We start from the raw sequence: 18808 nt of genomic DNA, 5'->3' as shown, positions 1-18808 counted from the left end.
CCAGATTTGGAAGACATTTTTGCCAATTACCACTGATTCCACTTAATTCTTATGCTGGTCAAAGCACAGGTTTGTGCTCAGCCTCATTCTTCTTCTTTCTGTTCTCATCAACAGGAAACTCTTGGCTTCAATGCCTAGCTGTGAAATGATACGCTATTTCCATTTTCCTGTTTCTCTTTTTCTGGAGCCAGATGATTTGTTCCCAACTCTCATCCCAGTTGTTTCAGAGCAGTTTCCAAATTCTGATCTTCATCTGTTTATCATGATAGGATTCAGATCTGTTTCCCTAAAGAAGTCAAGACTGTTAAAGTTTACTTGTTGCTGTAAATGGGCACAGTACATTGTACTTATCTGAGTGATTTTCATCTATACAAAATAAGTTTTCTTTTAGTGTATGCCACAGTTATTTGTGGTTCTTCACATGATGTTGGTTTCACAGTTGGTTTAAAGGTAAACCAGCAGGGGAAATTAACTCAACTCAAAAGAGAGATTATAAGTCAGAATAACAATTTAATAAAATAACACAATAAGTACAATTATACAGACAAACAATTGGTTTTAACCCACTAAACCCAAATGTATAACCCAACACCCTGGGACATGAACAGAGTGGTGTTCTTTGGGCCCCCTTGAGTCCAAAGTAAAAGGAGAGGGAAAAACCTGTTGGTGAGAGTGCTGTTGCAGTCTGGTCGAGAGTGGTGGTTGCAGTCTGGTTGAAAAGTGGTGGTTGCAGTCCAGTCGAGAGCAGTGGCCTGCAGTCCTCCTCTGTATCCCATGAGTGGATGAAAAGGTTCTGAAACTCCAAGTTTATATATTCTCCAGTTCAGGCAGGAATGCTCAGTCCTTCCCTCAGAGCGGGAAATTCCATAAAAGGGTATGAGGATGCTCAGTCCTTCTCTCAGAGCGGGGAATTCCATAAAAGGGTATGAGGACAGGAGCATCTTCCTATTTCGCAGGCCTCTACTGATAACAGTTTCTGGGAAATGGCATGGAAAGCTATAGAATACACAGTTTTGGGCTACACCCATCCGGTGATGAATCGGTCCCAGCTGTTCTAACTAGGACAGCACTATAAAAAGGTCTGGTTAGTTCAGAAAAGAGGGGAATGTGGACAAGTGATACTGGATAGATGAATTACAGTCGTTTACTGTAATGCAGTTGTTAGAGGACTTGCAATAGTAGTGTTGGGATGGACTGAAAAAAATGCCTTTTTTTTAATTTACAATGACAAATTAGACGTATGAATGACAGTAGCATAAATACAAACTTCATTCAAATGTCACGGATGAGTTTAAATATATTGAAGTATATTAGGTGCCATGAATGGCTTTAAGTTGTATATTACTAACGTATAATTTAGTCATAGCGGTTTGATGAAAACCAAAGCTGACCGAGTTGTGCCAGAAGGAACCACAAAGTGCCAAAATTTATTTAAATTGGATTAAGTGATGAAGCCCTTCATTTCTCTAATATGTTTTTTTTTTTCTGTTAGTTAGATGTCACGAAGATAAGTGTGTTTATATTTTAACAGTCACATCTGTTAATCTGTACAACTGTAATCAAGTGAATGCTCTGATGACTGTGCAGCTGAGATGTGGTGTGCTGCCTTGCACAGTGATAATGCAGGGTGTGGAGCAGCCTCACCAGGATGCTACTGAGTCCCATCACATAGGTACATAGACCTGGTTGCTTGTTCTGTTGTGGGACGGGTGCTAAACCTCTATCCACCTTGATCTGCTGACATTTTCTACGCACCTTGTGTTTTGAAAAAAAGTGATTGTGTGATGGTGGGAGAGCAATACTACATGTAACCTCTTTTGGTCACATTTAAGGAGCCTGGGCCATCTAGAAAGAGTGGGAGAAGCTGGTATCAGATAGTTTAATTGCATTTTTTGTGTCTGTGAGAGGTTACAAGTTTCAGCGTTCAGCCAGTATGTGATACTTACTTGCACTGAAAGCTGAAGAACTGTTTCTGCAGTACCTTTAGCTCAAAAGAGTGTCAAAGTTAGCCTGAGCAACTGAGATTCTGATATTTTCATTTTAGATTTAATTATTTATTATTTAGATTTCTTACATATTTGGTTCACTTGGTGTATCTGACCAGTGAAATTCTTGACCATATGAATCTCTTAGTTTTCTGTGGGATTTCTAGACTGCAGTTAGATTTCTAGGCTGGACTATAGTTAGTGCACATTCCAGATATACTGGAGTGCTCCAGTACTACTGTGGCTTCACTGTGCTTATTCATCTGTTGAGAAGCTGCAGTAAGTAATGCCCCAAGTCCACTGCTGAGTTTGCACTTTTAAAGATCATTTGAAGCACACTACATCTGAAGTTTGCTGTGAACTAGGATGTGTACCTGAGATACAACCTACCTCAAGCACTTACAAACCAAAACAGATAATGGAGTCAGAAAAGAAAACATGCAATTGTTTTGTTTTATGCTCTACAGAAAGTCTCTGGAGTTGTAGTTTAGGCTGGTTTTATGCTTGGTGCTTCTTCACTGTTTCTGTGTGCAGTTACCATAATTCCTTTTTTTTTTTTTTATATTGGCCACATGCGGCTATGAGCATACTAACATTTTCATAGGCAAATTCTCTGTATTTGTGTGGGCTCATAATCTGGAAAACACATTTCTTTTTAATTGTGTGCTTTTTAAAAAGTGGTTTGGAGGTGCTAAAATACATTGCAAAGACAAAAATCCGTCTCTGTTTCAGGAGGAATGTCTCTTTTGGAAAGATTGTTTTCAGGAGTTGACAAATTTGAGTTGATCCCAACAGAATTAACTCTCCTGCAGAATGAGACTTGCAAATACGTACACAGGCACTGACTGCATACTTAGTTGGGGAGTCCCCCTTGTGTTGTCGCCTCTGGACACAGACCCTTTTGGAAGATAGGAGTCAGTCTCTTAAGGGCATTCTGGAGAATGGGAAAATAAACAAGTATCCCCCAAGTACTGGAACTGACCATCTGCATACAGGGAAGGGACAGTTTTAAGTCAGGGAAGAGTTTTGTTTCTGTTGATGGAAGCACTGTTTAATTGGCACTAAAAGAACCATGGGTTCATGGATTTCTTGTTATATTACCTTTGTCAACTCATTTATTCAATTCAGTTTTTGTTAACTGGAAATGTCAAAAAAATTACAATATCGTCATCATGGCTGGGCTTCGCGAACGAAGATTTGGGAAGGGCTCTACCCACGTTTGTCGCAAGCGCATTGGTGGCTAAAAAGGCCAATACGAGACAGGTATGTCCGATTGCAGAAGGCACAGCAGAAGGACTCCTTAGGTGGTATATTCTGCAAGATATGATTCTTTCTGCGTTGTCTTTTCTGCTCAGGGGTGATCCTGCATGCTTTCTCAAAAGCATCAGCAGCGTTATAGATGCTGTGTCTCCAGACCTCCCAATTGGAGGCCAGAGTAGACCAGTTATGATGATCAGTATGGCCAAGGCTGAGATGTTGTTTCAGGGAGTCCTTGTATCTTCTCTTTGGGGCTCCTCTCTTGTGGCAGCCGGTGGCAAGTTCACCATAAAGCAAGATCTTAGGGAGGCGGTGGTGGTCCTTCATCCTTGAGACGTGACACTGAAATAAGAAAAAATCCTAATCTCTTGGGTGGCAAACTTTAATTGTTGTATTTTCTCTGAATGACAAAAGCACATCTGACAGAGAATCCCAGCTATCTAGGCAGAAGAGGAATTTCCAAGGCAGCCAGTTTTCTTCCTCTAAAACTAAGGCAATAAATTATGCTGCTTTTAAGGGGTAATCTCTGTGACTTTAAAGAACATAAACTCTCAGAGGTATACCAGTCTGACTATGCTAAGTGTTGAGCACCTCCTGTGTTGGAATGAGTAACCTCATCTCCCACGGAGAACATCAGGAGTTACAGACGCTGATGTCCTCACTCAATGGCATCACTACCCAGAGGGATCAAGCTGTAACTGATGCAGCTGTGTTACTGACTGGGCTGGTAAGTGCAAGCACTATTAGGGGGTGCCATTAGATGAAGTCACTGTAATGTACCATTAGGAAGCCTGCAAAAATGAGTACCCTCTTCTAATCTGAAAAGTGTTGTGGTTGAGAATACACCCATTGGACATCCTCAAGGGAAGATTTCTTTCCCACATACTGACTCTATCAGTGTTACCAGCCAGCATTTCACTAGCATGAGGCTTGGCTTTGTAACATTTCACAGACCCCTACATCATGCTGAGTAGTGCTGGATCATCTATTATTAATACGCTCACATTTTTTCTAGACTAGAAGTATCTTATTTTCTTGTTAAATCTTCCATTACTTTAAGATGGTTTCCAGGTCTGTTCTGCTCTCATTTTATTAGTTGGGAACAAAAGCTTTTCAAATATCAGAAGTTAATATATGCTGATTTCTGGATAAGCAAGAAACTACATCAGATTTTAGGCTATTTTATTATATAATGATATCTCTAGGTTTCATACACTGTTTTTATAAAATAGTTTCCTTTTTCTTATTTGAGTGCATATCCATACAGAGTAACAGTTTTGCATTAGAAATGCTGGCTGCATGGCAATGTGAGACTCTTGCCTATAATTATAACCAGTTATTATTATATGGTGTGCATAAAGAATTCAAAAAACTTTAAAGTTACACAGTTAAAATTGTGTTTGCTTACACAGGTTGATGGAGACAGTCACATGTTCGTTCTGCTTTGAGATGGCCTGAGGTAAGGCAGTGTGCATCTGGGAACTGTGAAGTTAGTTAGCATGGTGTGATGCCTTGGTTAACGAGCCTGTGGAGAATACCATAGCTCAGGCACAGTACAGTGCTAATGCATCCACAAGGCTTCTGGAAGAAGCTGGCCTGTATCTGGATGAGCTGGAACATAGGCAAAGCAGTCAGACTAACTCTGGAAAATATACGCAGGCCGACTAGTATAAAAACAGGAGAGTTATCAAGGTGTGAGGGTGCACATTCTTTGAAATGCTCAGGTTGTTATGAAGAAAGACACTGGGAGCGTAGACTGGGTCTACCAGTTACTGCTTTGTTGGATTCCAGCTTATTGCTTTGATCAAAACCTGATTTGTTCATCCCAGTCAGCTTTCTGTCTTGGGTTGGTCTTCTTGGACAGCTGAATGGAATAGACCACCTTAATCCATAATGCTGTTGAAACATGGTTTGAGTATTAGGTGAAAGGTAAGCATGAAAAGGAGTATCATGACAGAGAAGTGCACCAACCGAATGTCAGGAGTGCCACACTGACATCCTGCTGCTAACGGCCAGGTTCGCCTGGGATGGTTTTGCCTTTGTCCCCTGTGTAAGTTTGGCCTGGCTCTCTTGGAGAGTCCAAGCTGTGTCCTCCCCCCTCCCACTCTCTCAAGAGAGGAAGAAAAAAATGAACCACAGAAAAACAAATTAAATACTTCCCTGAATGAGACAGCAGAACCACGTGAAGCACCAACCAACTCCCCACGCCTCCTGAAGGGAACCGGAGATAACGGCAGGTCGGAGCAGGCAGGTCGGAGCAGGCAGGTCAGAGCAGGCAGGCCTTGACCTATACAAACAAAGACCGTCTGCGGAGAGACATGTCGCCTTCAGACACCGGAAGAGAGCGAGCTCTCTTATCTACGCCTTATTTATATGTTGTGTTACGTTAAAGGATGATATGGAATACTTCCTTAGATTTCTGAGCCCGTTGCTAGGGAAGACCTAAAAAATCCAAAAGCCATCCCACTACATCCCCAATGGCTGAAGCTCAACGGAGGAGAAGATTCTCGGAACCAAGTCAGAAATTGTATCATACTTTTTAGACTTCCTCTGCAAATCTCTTGCAATTTTGATTTCTGGAGCTTTGTTTCCTAAACTGTACACAGGTGGAATAAACTGGCCTTATTATTTAGCTGATGTAGGCCTAATTTTAAGTGCACCATTTTTGCCCTCAATTTCCAGATTCATTCTTATCTTACCAGTAATAAGCCTAACACAGACACTGAATTTTACCAGTAACCTTTCTTGCTCAGTTGATCTATTTTTTCCGTCCTCCTTGTAAGTTTTTTTAATCTTTAGGGAACTTTGAAGTACTTCCCACAGCTATGCTCAAAAGTGGGTTTGTAGCCTTTTACTGCCATTACTACTAGTAGGCCTTGCTTGAGGCCATAGGGAAGTTGGGACAAAGCCAGGGAAAAAAATCAGGCTCCCATCTTAAGCACAAGATCACCATTCATGTTTTATAAGACTGTCTTGTCTGATGCTTTCAAATTCTCAGAAGAGAGGGCCTTGAGATTGAAGTGTTCATGCTTTTTCATAGCGCAGATATAGATTTTTCCTTGGGAAAGTTTGGCCATGTCATGCTGGTCTGTTTGTGAGCAACATGGTGTGTGGTGATGGTACATCTGAGATCATTATTCCTTGCTTTTACTATTAGATTATTCAAAACTCACTTTCTCTGGCTCTCTAGTCTCCATAAATCCATTAACATCAGTGGATTTATGGTCATTTACACTTCCTGAATATCAGTTTTAAAAGATAACAGCTGAATACTTGATGGTAAGTGTCCTTCACATATTTGAAAAAATTCCTCTGATAATAAATGTGTATTTTTAAATGTTTCTTATGCCCACATTTTAATAAAATGCTTAATAGGATTTGGCATTATAATGGTGTCACCGGTAGTTTCTCATACCGTTGTCTGCATTAGGGGGTTTGTGTCTCTATATGCTCTGCTTCCTTCATCCTTGTCCTATTTTGGAAAATGTAAAGATCCTCACAGGTTTTAGGCTGTTTTTACAGGGAAGACTCAGGATAGTCCTGTAACTTCTAGCCTTTCTAGAACATGCTTTTAGGTCTCCTTTGAAGAAGCATAGAGGAATGATGGTAAGGAAGTTGAAGATATGACCAGCATAAACACAGATATGTTCAGAAAATAATATTACCTTCATTAATATTGAAGAAAAAAAATTCAAAAATAAGGATGTTACCTAAAACCAATTGGAAACCAATGGAATAGTTCTCACTATTTCAGGTTTTGTAGTCAGCCCTGCACACAGTTGTCTGCAATGCTTTTTGTGTTTTCCTTATTTTTTTTTCTTTTTTTTTCAGATGCTTAAATGCACTTTTTTTAGATTTGCTGCCAGAGGCAAAATTTAGGCTTCCCTGACTGTGGTTTATTGAAAAACTCAATCATAACATTGCATTAACAGAATTCTTCGCATCTAGCACTTTTACTTGACAGGGAAGAAACTTTATTGCGTCTGGAATTATTGTCTAAAGACCTTTCCAGAGGTGTCAGGAGAGATTATCTATGTATTCTTCACCTTTCAGAAGAAAGGAAGAGCTGTGAGCCAAACCTGTAACTCAGGGCTGGAACCAACACGTTCCACAGCATCATGCTGGAATATTGGTAGAAGGTAAGAAAACATAATAAATGGTCACTTTTCTGAAAATGTAAGACAAGATTCTTGGAATATATGTAATTTTAGTTCTTATTTCAAGAAGTGGTAAGAACTGGTGCAGTGGGAATATCACAGAATCATAGAATTGTTAGAGTTGGAAGGTACCTCTGGAGATCATCTTGTCCAACCTCCTTGCCAAGGCAGGGTTAGTAGAGCATGTTACCCAGGAATATGTCCAGGTGACTTTTGAATGTCTTCAGAGAGGGAGACTCCACAATTTTCCTGGACAACCTGTATCAACAAGAGATTTAAACCCTTGTTTTAATGATGTTTTCAGATAGGGGTGCATTTTTCCATTTGTGCAGGTGAAGAAAGCCTTGGCTTGATCGTCTTCTCTTAGAAAAATAAGAGAAATATTCTCACTGAATTTTGTGTGAAAAGGTTTATGATTCTGGTTTGAATGGTGCATATTTACCCCCATTCTGTCTCACTGAGGAATTATTTTTGCATGAAATATATATATACCATATGGGTTAAACACTGTTCCATCTTTACTTTTCTATGAAAACAAATTTCCAGGGATTAGGGGTTCTGTTACAGGAATGTTTGATCAGGAACATATCGTTTGTACAGTTGATTCTGTCTTGAGGCAGTTGATCTCTTGTGGCTGCTTTTCACCCTGATTTCAGAAATGGCTAAAAGAAAATGTGCACAAGCTGAATTAAAACCCACAAAGGACTTGCAACGTTATGTTGGATAGAAAGATCTAGTAACAGAAACTCTGTAGTAATACATATTGGTTAGGTTTTGCCTAATTAGCAATCTGCAGTCTTAGCACTACCGGCATAACTTCATTACAGGGGCCTTTTGGTGTAGATGGGACATATGTCAACAGGATTTTCTCTCTTCCTGCAGGCTGTTATGCCACCACTTTAAATGTATAAACTTAGCTGAGGCAGTTATCTACTGATGCAGCCATGTTTCCCTCAGTGGCTTTGCCATCCTAGAGCAGATAACTGTGCTGTTGAAGTTTTCATTTGAGCTAATAGAAGTACAGGGCTGTTATGGCACAACTTTGTGATGTAAACTGAATAGTACCTGCCTATGCAAAAGTGAGAAACATATTCAACTACTATCAGTTCTAATATATGAATGGGAAAGCTGTCTGTGCTACTCCTATTCCAGCTATGAAGCAGCTCTTTTTCCTTTAAAAGTAGTGAATTAAATGGTATGGTTTGAGGAGTGGCAAGCAGAAAATTGTGCACACCATTTGGACACTGATTATCAGAAAGACATTTTGTTAATTATGAATTAGGCCAAAAATGCTTGGTCTGTGCATGTATTTTGTTGCTTTAAAAAGTAATTATCAAAGGTTCTAATAATGACATAAAATAAACAGCTAAAAGGATGGGAAGGAAGGCAATGACAAGAGAAAAGAGTACAGGTCTTCTTTTACATGTGAGGGTCTTGTTTCTGTTGCTGTATCATTCCAGCCTTACTCTTCAAGTATCGTCTGAGCTCTGATAGACATATTGATTCCTGGGGTATTCCTTATTGCTCAGATTCTAAATAAAACAAGTAAGTCTGCTGGGATCAGCTCCTTTACTTCTTTGTCTTTAGCCTAGAGAGCTCACAGTTTCTCACAAACTTGATAAAAGGCCAATTTCTCCTGAATATCTACCGGTGACTCAGAAATGTATTTTCTCAGTCTTAGATTTTATAGTAGTTTTCTTCCATATACATGTTGTTCTGCCAATATTTGCAGAGTGTGCAAGGGTGATTGTGAAGGAGCAAGATTCAGGATGGGAACAGTTCCAGGCGTGGAGAAAAGCATACAGCAATTGGCAGGACTTTATTATATGGACCTTACAGTTATCATATGGACTTTACTGTTATTTTGTGGTTTCATTGTATTCACACTACACAGTGCACAGCCTGGACAAGCCCAGGCTTGCCATGAGTTTGCCTGCTCCCTGCTTCCTCGCTCCTCCCCCTTTTGCCCATGTCCCTATCCTGGTTTATCCCCCTGCTTGTCTGTCTTATGCTTCGCCCTATGTTCTGGCCCTTTCCCCTCCCGAGCGGACAAAAGACGTTGTGTACGCGTGAATAGGAGATTCTACTTGCACCCTTCCTCGTGTCCCATCCCCTCTTCGGACTGTGGCAGGTGACCATGCTTTAGACTACCCAACGCCATTTAATGAGTGGATATTTTTAATTTTGAATCGTATTGAATCACATTTCATGTTGAATCATTCCAGTCAACAGGAGTTTATGAAAGGTGAGTCCTGCTGACCGACCTAATCTCCTTCTATGACAAGATGACCTATGCAGTGGATGTCTGTGGATCTTTTTTACCTGGACTTTAAGAAAGCTCTAGACACCATTTGCCACAGCATTCTTTGCAGTATTCTCCTGGAGAGACTGACTCCCACGCTGGACCAAGAAAAGAAGTCCTGCCCCTGAGGAGTAAGCAGTGGCAGTGACAATGTCTGATGAACTGACCACAGCTCCCATTCCCTGTCCCTTGTGCAGCTGTGGGAAGGAGGTAGAGAATCAGGAATAAAATTCAGCCCAGGAAGAAGGGAGGGGTGTGGGGGCAGGTGTGTTTTACTTTTCATTACTCTAATTTGATTGGTGGTAAATTCCATTAATTTACTCAAGTCAAGTACGTTATTGTCCATGACAGTGAGTGATGTCTTCCTGCCCTTATCTCAGCCCATGAGTCTTTGATTGTATTTTTTGTGCTTGCCCAGCTGAGGAGTGGATTGATGGAACAGTTTTGGTGGGCCTGATATCCAGCCAAGGTCAACTCAGCACAATGTACAACTTTCTCCTTGATAATAACCCTTGATGGTTTTGGTTATTACGTATATCTATTTCCACAGTTTCCTTCAGATTGAACAATCCAACTGTTAGTGACCATTGATCAAAATTCTGCTGTTGCGACAGAAATGGCTTTGTCTTTCACTTCTTTGAGGAACCATTCCACTAAATGATCCTGAGACATGATCTGTCTGCGAAAGTGAGAATATGCTTGCTAAGATAACAAGGAGAACTTCAGATTATGCTCCTGACATGGGCTGGTGATCTGTGCTTGCAGCCCAGAAAGTCAGCCATATGCTGGGCTGCATCAAAAGGAGCATGACCAACAGGTTGAGAGATGTGATTCTGCACCTCTGCTATCACAGAATCATGAGGGTTGGAAGAGGCCTTCATGATCACCTAGTGCGACCATCAACCCAGCACCACCATAATCACCCCTAAACCATATCCCCAATGCTCTGCTGAGACCCCATCTAGAGTACTATGTCCAGCTCTGGACACAGGGAAGACGTGGACCTATTGGAGTGGGTCCAGAGAGGAGCCACAAAAATGATCAGAGAACTTGAGCACCTCTCCTGTGAGGAAAGGGTGAAAGAGCTGGAGTAGTTAAGGCTCCAGGGAGACATTATTGCAGCTTTTCACTGTTTAATGGGGGCTTACAATGGAGATAGGCACAAACTTTTTAGTTGAGACTGTTGCAATAGTACATCTATCCTCTTTAAACTAAAAGAGGATAGATGTAGACTATGTAAAAGGAACACATTTGTTTATGATTTTGTTATGATATTGACACAGGTTGCCCAGAGAGGTGGTAGATGCCCCATCCCTGGAAACATTTGAGGTTGGGTTGGATGGGGCTTTAAGAAACCTGATCCAGTTGAAGATGTCTCTTCTTATTGTGGAGGAATTGGACTAGATGACCTCTAAAGGTCTCTATCAACCATAACTGTTCTATGATTCTATGTTTGCTGGGGCTTGAGATCAAAGTCTGGAGCAAAGTTTAGACATGGAGGCAGTTAAGAAGTGCCTGGTGCACAGCAGCACTTTCTCTATGAAAGCAACTGGACTGGGACCCCTTTTCAGGTGCCAGTACATTATAGCAGCCTTTGCACCACAGACTATGAGACTGGAGAGTTCAAAATACTGAGAAAAGTGAACAAGACTTGCAGAATTGTAATCCTGTCCTTCACTAGTGCAGATTTTGGGTTGCTCATGGATCTGCTTCAGAGGACCTGGGAGAGCTAGTTTATCTTGAAGGGAGGAAGAGGCTATATAGAGAGACAGTTGTACCTCCATCCTTGCAGATTGTCAGAACTGGATATTACAATAGATTTTTATAAGCAAGAAGTTCTTCAACAGTTTTGCTTCAGCAGTCCACCAGAAATTTCATATATAGAGAAGCTAGAAGAAGTTCTAGAAGAACAATGAAGTGGTTAATGCGGATATTGCTAGTGGAAAAACCCACATATTTGGAGAAGAAAAAAAATGTTTTGAGTGGCAGTTTAGACTTTAATTAATCTTCAGTGTCATGCATTTATTTGCTTTGTCCTCACCTTAGGCTGTTAAATATTTTTGAAACCTCACAATTAATAATGACTGTCTTCTCTTGGTGGCTTAGTGAGTATCTGCTGGTAAATCCTCATAGAACTATGTTCTAAAGTAATTTTCAGGAGAGAGATCTTCCCCTTGGTTGGAATTTAGCTAGGAATATTGCTGATAATATACCATTATGTCATGGGGGGCAAACATGCTAAGACTTACATATCTGCTGTAAATTCCTAAGGGAAGGTCTTGGCATTTAGCATTTTCACAGGTGTAATTTTAGAGAAGTTGAGTCACACAGTTTATTCGGTTTGAAAACTATAGTGTATCTTCAGCTTGGCAATCTTTAGTGGCTCTAAGATTTTTTTCTGCGTATTGAGTATAGCATTTCAATATTGCCTCCTATTGGTTGGTGTTCTTTGAATGCTGAAAGCTTACTGGATTTTCAAAATATGTTTCTATTAAGGGTTTCTTTTCAATTATCATCATTATATCTTTGTGTTCTGTTTTTTACAAACAAAGTGGAAAAGACCAGCATCTTGTTAATGACTGTAAGGTCAGCATGTCACTCAGCATCCACTCCCTGTGGGCCTACAAAACAAACAGTGATGCTGTTCCAAGGACTATCACAAGCACCAGGTCAAATATACTTGGAACTGAGGGTTCTTTGAGATCAGAAGTTCATATGTGATTCTGTTGCTCTCCTGACTGGTGAAGAAACAATCATGAAGTGATGTGGTCAAAGTAATAGATGAATACATGTGCTCTTTTTTATTATCCCAGAAATTTAGATCATTCTGTTCAGTCAGAGGAGTTCAAAGAGCCCAGTTTCAGATAACTGACAATTTGCTACTTAAACCTTAATCTCTTAGTTTAGACAACATCTGGCACCATGGGGCTGGAATGCTGAGGCACATCCGTCTAAAATTCATGTTTTCTACCTTCTATAGATTAGAGTCTATGAACTATATAAACATGTAAGGTATGCAAAATAATAGTGGGTTCTGTATCAGCAAAGGTAAGGTGTAAAGATCAAACTTTATGTATTAACTTGTGGAGTGTCACCATTAATTCATTGGTTTAAGAAGAAACTACGTTATTTGTTACCTATTTCTAACTGTCAATAAAATGTATTCCATGTGGGAGAGCTCAGTACTAATGATTGATAGTTCATTGTTCAACCAAATGTTTTAACAGCTAGAAAAGCAACAAGATTTTTGGTAACTACTGATGACAGGTCTCTCAATATTTTTCTTTTTAATCTTCTTTTTAATGCAAACTATAAAACTCTAAAAAGAGCATCTAAAAGAAAGAAGACAAAGCTGCACAAAAACTTCCAAGAAGCATTAAACAGCACTGTCAAATTCATTTTGTTTGAATTTTATGCAGTCTATTTTAAACTGAAAAGTCAAATTTTCACCTAATGTGTAAATTTTAATTTATTCAAAAGTCTGTCTGTGATATAACAATTATTACAGAGAAACCTGAGCCATCCCTGTAAAAATATGAGCACATGCAGAACAGGAAAATAGAAGTATTTTAGAAGAATGTCACTAAAGCAAACTAAGTTACTGTGTATATGCGTGTGCGTGTGTCTTGTGGTGTAAACACAGATTTTGGTTGGTTTCTACTGCCTACCTCAATGTGTGGTTGACTCTTGGGAAGGCATTGATCTTGGAGGAATTGTTCAGTCAATCCAGAAAAGCAATGGGATGGGGAATTTGAGAATCTGGGCTTGTAGAAAGCCCACCCGATTTATTTTTATATGATTATAACAGTTAATGGATTTTCATGCAATAGTTTTATTACTACTGAATCAATATTTTTAGATAAAAAGTTTTCCACTGTGTAAGATTTTTTGATCAGTTTATTATTCATGTGCAACATTTAGACTGTGTTACTCCAACTCTCTCCAATAATTCCTGAACAATCAGCACATACTTAAGGACAAGCCTGTGAGCAACATCTTTGAGAACAGTGAATGCCAAGAGATTCATGTAGCTGACATGAAGTGCAAGAGTGTATCTAAGACTGGGCTTTAACCTGTGAATAATTGTGCCTTACAAATTTTATTGGGGCTTTTCTTTTTTTAAGTGTAAAACTATATTTTAACTGAAAGGGATTAATAAGAAAACTGTGAATGTGATGTAAGGTCTACAGAGTGAAACCACTTTATATTTAGTGTATCAATCTTATAATAAATTGTCTGGAGACCAGCGTCTGCAGGAAAATTACAGTAGGCTCCAAAATAGCTGGCAACTGCATTTTCAAATTTATAGATGGAAATAAAAGATAAGTAATTGTTGGAATTCTATGTTGTGTGATATATGCTCACATAGTCTTCCTTTTCTTTCTGCAAAGGGATTAATTTATAAGTGTATGAAAAAAGACCATTGTTGTGTGTTTGAGTTCATAAACAATTTTTCATACATCTTTTATTTTTTAATGTTTTCTTTAGGACTTGCAAATATTTATTTTTAAGAGGGTCCTTAGATTATTCTCTACTATATATGGCACTCAGTCTTTCTGTCTCCTATTAAATGGAATGTGAAGGTCAGACTCTGAGGTTGCAGAAACAGCGAGGGGATGTATTTCAGTCAGTGTTGGATGTAGTTTCTTTTTGATGTGAATGTGATTTGCTAGGTTTCATATATCCCATAAAATAACTCATGACAGCTACATGCTACAACAGATAGCTTTTCTTCCTTCCATAAACCTTTGACTTGACTTTTCTTTCCACTGACTTGCATTAAATAGAAAATCTGTGCTAACTTTTGCTCAATAGATGTTCAGAAAATATGGTTTAAATGTGGCAGAAACCCATGAAAATATTTTCAGGGATCAGTTTACTGCAGGTGGTGTTTGTGCTGACAGAGATGGAAATGATTTATCTGAAGTTTTGTTCCTTCTGGGGTCAGGCCTGGCAATTATTTCGTCATGGTAGAAATGCCCATACTTACTAGTAAGGTGCTGGCTTGAGATATGTGGTGACAATGGCTTCTCCTTTTTCCCCTTAAAATCCATCCTGACCAAATCTTTCTTAGCCTTTTTTTCCATCACCTTGACATGTAGTCCAGTGTTTCCCCACCTTTTCTTTTTTTTTTTAATCAAGGGACTGTATCTCAGTTCTGAAAAGGATGGAAGATATAGAGTGTTTCCACAATTCTCATGTTTCAAAATCACACTGAATAGCCTTTGAAAAAAACCATACTTTCCCTAGTTTTGCCTGTTTGTGTACTTATCTGTAGAGGTTCATGCATATATAATTAAACAAAAAAATATTCCTAATTATTTTGAAAACCATTTTCTTATGCCTTCTGAACCACCATCTGTAAACCACTAACATAGTTCTAACAGAGCAAAAGTGTTCAAAGTGTTCACACTGGAAATCGTGATGAAGTTAATTAACAATAGAAAAGTTACAAGAGTTTATCTTAGCTATACACTGTATTTTAGTGAAGTTTCCAGGGTGGTCAGGTGTGAGAGAAATGCGATATTAGAAGATTATAAACTGGGATCTATGAATAAGGTCAAAATAAAGGCTGGAAATAGTTTGCTGACTACATTTAAGAAGCTGAAACTTCTCTGAAACCCCAGGCAAATTGGGTTTTCTCACTCTATGTGGAGTCGATTCTGAGCATGAATTGTCATTTGTGGAAATTGTGGAAGGCTAAGGAGTACAAATGCACCATATATTCTCTTTAGTGAGAAAAAATTCAAACGAACTGTGTGTGACTTGGTCAAACATAAGGACAGGGTAGAGATAAAAGGTTTGCACTACAGACCTGACTTCTTTGTGACTAGTTGGTACTAAAGCAGCCTCCAAAACCTGTTAGTTTATACATTGCTTTCTTCTGGTTTAGTTAAGGACATGCAAACTATTTTTCAAACTGTTTTTCAATACTGTTTTTATGAAACTATTTTCTGGGGAACATTTGGGATAGGTATAAAACTCCAGATATTTCCAGTAATGACTTTTTGCTTTTATTTTTCCATAAAGCAGGTTTGTTCATGACTACTGTTTTAATTTGGATATCATTTGTTTAGTACCATCTTGAAGACAAGCAGACAAGTTACTTGGGCAGTTGAATGGAGAAAGCTGGTGTTGCATATTGTACTTTGATAATCAGCTTCAAAGTAGTAAAGCCAGAAGGATTCAGAAATATAATAATTAGATCTAATAGGAATAGATTCACTGTAATGGATAAACAGTGAAACACATGAGAGGATCTGGAGGCTGTAATAATGTCTTGTAATGTTTTTCAGTGTCTGAATTCAGTTTTCACTGGTGTTACATCTGATCTACAGCTGTGTAAAGGAAGCAGTACCACATCTGTGTACTTGAAGTTCTAACCACGGCCAAATTTTGCTCACTTGCTAAAGAATTTAAATGACTAATCTTTATCTGATAAGTTGTATCTTTCTGTATTAATTGCATTAATATGCACTTACCATTTTGCATATTATTACATCCCTGTTCCACTGTTGCAGTCAACTAGTTTAAGGCTATTTCTTGGTAACTGAAAATTATGCATATGGTCCCAGGTAGTGCTAAGAAGGAAATCATGTTCTTGCTTTTGCTGTAAGTTTTCTTCAAAAATATTTAAAACATTGAAAATAAAAAGCTATTTTTTCATGCTTTTAATTGTTTGAACTCAAGACAGCAGAGTCAGTAGCTGGCTGTCATTTTAATATTGTACTGTATTTCTCTTTGAGCAGAAGTACTGCATCCTAATGAAAATGTCATGATGTAATATGAATTACTTCATATGCACATTTTTCATGAGTAATAGCAATTTTAGTCATATTTCTAACCAAAGTTGATTGTAGTCATGAATAAGATAAATACACTTTTTTTCTCTTTAGTTTTTTATTATTTTCTACCAAACATGCACATGTAAATACATACACATATATGCGTATGTATGTATTTACTTTCTGATTCATACCATTATTTGCTGTTATGTATGTATTACCTAGCATGTGCAGAATTTTGTGTTCATTTTGTTCTTGTTGTAGTATATAATACATAACTACATGATTATTCTCTATATGACATACTTTATTGACTCACTGTAGTTTTCACGTGCCGAGTATTGGTGGGATATACTTCTTTAGGGGGGTTAAATTTTAACTTCCTTACCATGAAGTGATGGATATTTGAAGACTTGAGCTTATTGGATAGAGATGTTCTACAACCACCATGAATCCCTTGTTATCCTGCACAGATTCCTCCCTGGAGGAGTCTCTCCGCAATTGGTCTCATCCTGTTGTACTAATGTAGAACTGGCCTCTTCTCTTGAGCTGATCACTTCCCTAAAACCTGATAAGACAGTTGGATTTGGATATAGGGATGCAAGGTGATGATAGGGCATATACGTCCTTCACATTGGTCTACTGGAAAACTTTTGGAAATGTAATGTGTGAGTGGATTGTAGACTGGCAGACCAGGGTTTAGGCTCTGGAATAGGTATGTATATTGCTGGACTCACAGGTTGCCGAAGTTAGAAATGTTTTGGGGTGAACATCCAATCACTGACTAAATAAAAATTCTCAGTCAATAGGATGTGAAAAATACGTAAAAGACGGTGGAAAATAGGAATGTCTCTATGGATGAGAACTGTTATTTTTTACGCTAGTATATGTTTACATGCTCCAAATTTTCTGTAGTTCTCACATTGCAGCTTTTTATTGCTTCTTAGCAGCTTAGTATGACTTGGAAGAAAGCAGTCGATGATGCATGAGAGAAAGTGGTATCCACTAGGGTGTTTTTTTCCTCTTCATTTTAATGCACTGCATATGGATATCTTCCGTATCCCATTTTATGTATTTTTACTATCAGTGCAAAGAAGTGGAACAAATGTGAGCAAGAACAGATTTCATTTGCTCTTTCACTGCCATTATCCTGTTAGTACTTTATTACTTACTGAAAGCCTATCTTGGAGTAATGGTATGGTGCTGCATAAGAGTAAAGATGTGATTAATGGCAAGGTTTTGATCTTTTTTCTGTTGTAATGGGGAAATGCTAACTTAAAGCAGAAGTTATGTGCTTTACCTTACTCCCTGAGAGTTTAATGTAAGCAGTGTGGAAGATGCTGCCATTTGCAGTACAGCTGATAACATTACTCATTATACATATTTTCTTCCGGTTGATGGAGGCAAATTCTGCATGTAGAGATCTCAGTTCCTACATCTCTATGCATTATTCAGGATAAGAGATTAACCAATATGTGTGGATGTATTTTAGGCTCTTGGCTGTTTGGAAACCACTCATGGTGGTTGTTCTAGGTACCAGAGCTACATGATCAGTCACCTAAATAACATGAAATTATTTCTATTCCTTACTGGATGATCAAACCTTACTGGTCATGCAAGAATGACAAAGCAATGTGACAAGGAACTACATCGCTCTTTTCTTTTCCCATTAACCACTGTTTGACCTTCCCAGTTTCCTCAGACAGTGGATGGCCCTGGCTAGGGCAGCAGTGCCAGAGTCTTTCTGGGGAGGTTCTTCTTGCACCTGCTAAAGTGGTCACTTTTTACTGAGGCATTTATGTGCTGGAGGGATACCAAAAATTACATGATGATACATTATCCTGTCACTTGTGAATAAGTCTGTTAAGACTGAAAAGGATTCTGGATGTGCTTTTGGATCTGCTTATATATTTCAGTCAGCCTAGAATAGAGCCCAAACTGTGGGTGGTCTGATAAGCTCTGAAATAAGGTTTTGCGTCCTCTGTCCCCAGCAAACTGAAGGAAGCAGATACCCCTCCTTCCCTGTCCCCTTCTAATCCCTTTTTCTTCTCTATTTATACAAACACTCACCGTCAGAGTCAGACTAGATGGCAACTTAGTGTTTAGAGTCATGGTTTGACTTTTCAAGAGCTGAAGAAGGAATTGAGTTTGTCTTCCATTACCTAGGCAAGTGCTCTCACTGCTCTGGAGAAGAGGCAGGGAACTCCCCAGGATGCTTTAAAAAATCTGGTGCTGGGTGTTGCTCTGAAAAAGTGATGATAAGAAGTGTGAAAGCTCCAGTGTGAGTATCCAACTCTCAAGTGCTCAAATTAGGTTATTTCA

The 18808-nt window shown here is 38.9% G+C and overlaps 1 protein-coding gene and 1 long non-coding RNA gene across 3 annotated transcripts in view; both read left to right on the top strand.

The window, feature by feature from the left end:
- The window catches only part of NKAIN3 (sodium/potassium transporting ATPase interacting 3), a 354927-nt gene that overhangs the window by 10783 nt on the left and 325336 nt on the right, over window positions 1-18808 (top strand). The gene's annotated exons all lie outside the window — the stretch shown is intronic.
- The window catches only part of LOC116798369, a 44008-nt gene continuing 31675 nt past the window's right edge, over window positions 6476-18808 (top strand). Inside the window, exons 1-2 of the long non-coding RNA XR_004360878.1 lie at window positions 6476-6521; window positions 7296-7381. This is a non-coding gene — a long non-coding RNA (uncharacterized LOC116798369). The remainder of the gene's footprint in view (window positions 6522-7295; window positions 7382-18808) is intronic.

Source organism: Chiroxiphia lanceolata, chromosome 1, assembly GCF_009829145.1.
Source record: "Chiroxiphia lanceolata isolate bChiLan1 chromosome 1, bChiLan1.pri, whole genome shotgun sequence".
Taxonomy (NCBI): domain Eukaryota; kingdom Metazoa; phylum Chordata; class Aves; order Passeriformes; family Pipridae; genus Chiroxiphia; species Chiroxiphia lanceolata.
Note: the sequence above shows the minus strand (reverse complement) of the source record. Positions and strands in the feature narration are given on the sequence as shown.